The sequence below is a fragment of the Solanum stenotomum genome, chromosome 3, assembly GCF_019186545.1.
Source record: "Solanum stenotomum isolate F172 chromosome 3, ASM1918654v1, whole genome shotgun sequence".
Lineage (NCBI taxonomy): Eukaryota > Viridiplantae > Streptophyta > Magnoliopsida > Solanales > Solanaceae > Solanum > Solanum stenotomum.
Genome location: NC_064284.1, coordinates 66,674,454 through 66,678,358, shown reverse-complemented (window position 1 = coordinate 66,678,358; position 3,905 = coordinate 66,674,454). Strand labels below are relative to the sequence as shown.

The 3,905-nt window shown below is 39.8% G+C and overlaps 1 non-coding gene across 1 annotated transcript; it reads left to right on the top strand.

The window, feature by feature from the left end:
• Positions 1-1,802: 1,802 nt before the first annotated feature.
• On the top strand, positions 1,803-1,909 carry LOC125861105 (small nucleolar RNA R71). The gene has a single exon (XR_007445966.1). It is a non-coding gene; the product is annotated as a small nucleolar RNA R71 (small nucleolar RNA).
• Positions 1,910-3,905: the final 1,996 nt, after the last annotated feature.

Below are 3,905 nucleotides of genomic sequence, written 5' to 3'. Positions count from 1 at the left end.
GAGCTGCTTTCCTCCTCTTCAGAATAAGCAGTGAGGCTTCCACATGTTCGTCAGATAATGCTACAGACAAAATAACCGATAAAGTTTCATCTTCACCCAAAAATGCATACCTGATGTGGGCTGGCAGTGTTTTCAACTCCAGCTTGGGTGCTTTTCAATAGAGGGTTTAGGTGGATGACCCAACACCCTATTTAGAGGCTCTCAGCGTTGTCCAGAGGTAACCATAAATGACACATCAAGGAATTGCACCATTTCATGTGCCTCAGCATCCCCATATATGTCATCACCCACCAATACTCGATCTAGAGGATCCTTAGCTGCAATATATTTAGCTTCTGCCTCAAGATCTATCATGGTTATGGTAGACAACTCCTCATACACAACTGGCAATTTTAAGGCTTTGTATACATCAAACACCTCCACTTTATCATGAGCTTTCATAGTAAGCTGCCCAGTTGCTACATCTATCATTGTCCTACCAGTCGCTAAGAAAAGTCGTCCTAAGATGAAAGTGATCTCAGGATCAGGCTCAAAATTCAATACTACAAAGTCTACTGGGAAAATCAGAGATCCCACTTGTACTAACACATCTTCCACAACACCCTCAGGTCTAGCTACAGATCTATCCGCCAACTACAAAATTTTGGTAGTTGGTTTAGGACTACCCAATCCCAGCTTTTTATACAAAGAAGTTGGCATCAAGTTTATACTTGCTCCTAGATCACACAACCCTCGAGCATGGATGTTTTGCCTTAGTAATCTGCACAGTAAAACTACCCGGATCTTTTAGTTTAATGGACAGCTTGTTTTGAATTTTGGAGCTACATTCTTCAGTAAGTGTCAGTCTCATAATCTGTCAGCCTCTTTTTGTTTGCTACGATATCTTTCACATACTTCGCATACCTGGGTATACCCTGCAAAAAATCTACCAATGGCAAGTTAATGTGAACTTGTTTCAAGAGAGAGAGAAACTTACCAAAACATTCGTCCTCTTTTTGTTTCTTGAACTTCTAAGGAAATGGAAGAGGTGGTCTCACTATTGGTTGCACTCTTTCTTCCGGTGCAACTACTTCATTCTCTTTAAGCTCACCCTCTTTAGGTTCACTCTCTTTGTTTACAACTTCAGTGTTTCTTTTCTTAGGAGCTAACTCTTCCAATTGCAAACCACTGTGTGTACCCACTGCATTCACCTGTTTAGGATTTGGGTTAGTGTTTCCAAGCAAACCTCCTTGTGGTCATGAATTTTGGGCACTAGAAACTGCCCTAATTGCTTCTCCAGATTTTGTGTAGCTAACTGATTATTTCTCATATTAGTAGTTAACTGGGCTTGATCAGTCATAATCTTTTTCAGCATCTCCTCCACACTCATGTTTCCAGATTGTTGCTTGGGTTGCTTCATTTGCGCCTGTGGTTGATAACCATTGGCATTGCCTTGTGGCCTATAATGGTTTTGCCCTTGGCCCTGGTTCTGATTTCCACCCCAAGAAAAGTTTGGGTGGTTACGCCAACTTGGGTGATGAGTTTTCATAGTTTTGTTGGCCTTCTTATTTCTGGGAATTCCCTACAAAATTAACAGAATTTGGGTTTGCACCACATACCAACATACCTGCAATTTTCTGTACTATAGGTTTCATTCCTCCTCCGTTCCACTCTGGATTACCCTGAGAGATCCGGTTCAGCAAGGTGAACAGTTCAGATTAAGTCTTCTTTAAGGCCTGTCCACCTGCAGCTGAATCAAGCAAAATCTTGGAGTTAGGCTCCAACCCTTCAATGAAGGTATGAACTAACACCTCATTAGATTAAGATGATGGTGAGGGCAACTCATCAACATCGATTTAAACCTGTCCCAAACTTGGTACAAGTTCTCACCACCCTTCTGCCTAAAACTCAAAATATCACTCATAAACTTAGCTATTTTCCCAAATGGAAAAAATCTGATGAGGAATTTCTGTGCCAAATTGTCCAAGGTGGTAATTGAATTCGCAGACTCTGAGTTCAATCATCTTTTTGCTTCCCTAAGCAGAGAGAAAGGGAATAAGGTGAGCCTCACGTAATCTTTATTCTCCCCAGTTGGAGTGTAAGTATCACTGATCTCAAGGAAGTTCTGAATGTGAACTGTGGGATCCGCATGTGAAAGAACAATAAGCTGCCCATTCGTGTGCAAAATTTGCACCATACTCTACTTCAGTTCAAATATCCCACCAGGTTCAGGTTTCTATATGCAGGAAGTCACAATGGTGGGGTGTGGGATTGCCACGTCTCGTACTTTCAACTCAGCAACCATTGTCTCCGATTCTTCTTCCTCTATTTTTGGTCCAGGAGATTCTAGCTCACCTATAACTAGGAGAACCGGATATGCTAATCGTCTATGCCTTCTATGTAGGTGTACGAATCTTTCAAGTTCTGAGAGAGGCGACAACAATCCTTGATCGTCGTCCAGTTTAGAGTTTCAAAACAACCTGCAACAATGGAATGCTAAGATCAAGTTGTCAACACTTGCGTTTCAACTTCAAAAATCAGAAAAAATCAAATGCTTTCTAATTCTAAAGTCCCCGGCAGCGGCGCCAAAAACTTGTTGCGGTCTAATCGCACATGTAAGTGCACGTGATTGTACAAATAATAAAGTGGCTCTTTTTGAGAGCCGGGTATCGTACCCATATGGACTTACACTTAGAAACTATCAATTTCTCTAGTTTTCAGTTGACCACAAATGAATTTCCTAATTTAAAGAGTTGTTTATTTCTATTTCTAAATTTTAAAACAAAATTTAACTAACATGATTCAGTTTCACGGGTTTCAAACAATGATTTGGGAAAGGTCCAGGGCTGTAGCTTCTATCAGGATTCATGCAATCAATATAATTTATATAGATATTTATTAACTATCGAATCAATGAATCACAGGGTTAGATGTATGATCATGGTCTCCTAACCTCTAATCGCCTACGATAGATAACACCCTAACTACATCGTTGAGCGGGGATAGACTGATTACCTACCGAGAATTAAGTTTTTTTCTTGTACGGTGACCCAAGCGAGGTCTCTAGGTATATCCATATCCTAGAAACGAATCAACCCTAACTATTTAGAGTTCAACAATCTCCTTATGCCCCACGTTCTATCCTCTTATTTCTCTCCTAAGGTCAATTCGGACAATAAATTTATTTCTATGGTGATCAATTATGAAATACGGAAAATAAGAACATAAGAAATATTCATGTGATAGTAAATAATAAACCCAAAAAAATTCAATCAATTATAATCATCATGTAGCCACAGCCCTAGAACTAGGGTATTTAGCTACTCATAGTCCAATAATCAATCATATAATGGTTATGAATCATCAAACGATTGAAAGGAAAAGAGTTTAAGAAATAACCCTAAAACTCAAGAAAACGTTCTTCTAAATCGTCATTCTTTAAAACCCAAAAAAAGATCCCTCTAATAAAATAAAATAAAACCCTATTTATACTAAAAGTCGAAACAGCCAAATCTAGTACTCAGGCGCGCGACGCGCGGTGCCTTCCAAATTTCGATTCCAAAAACCATTTGCCTTCTGCACGACGCGCGAGCATCACGAGGTGTTCTACCTCAAATCAATTTATTGCGCTCATCTCCGCAACACGGAGAGGACACGTAATGTTCTGCCTAGAGGTTGATTTCGCAATCCTCATTTTGCATTCCTCCGCGCGACACAGAGAGAACACATAAATGCCTTGGTGCATTTTCTTCAGCTTCTTTCTTGCTCTCTTTTTGTGCTCGTTTCTCCCATTAAGCATACATACACAACTAATAATGTTGGTTAGCTCATAAATAAGCAAACGACTCGATAAGACTGCAAACGATTACATTTTGAATTCAAACTAGGTGTAAATGCGCGCATAATTAGCATTCTAGGCATATAAA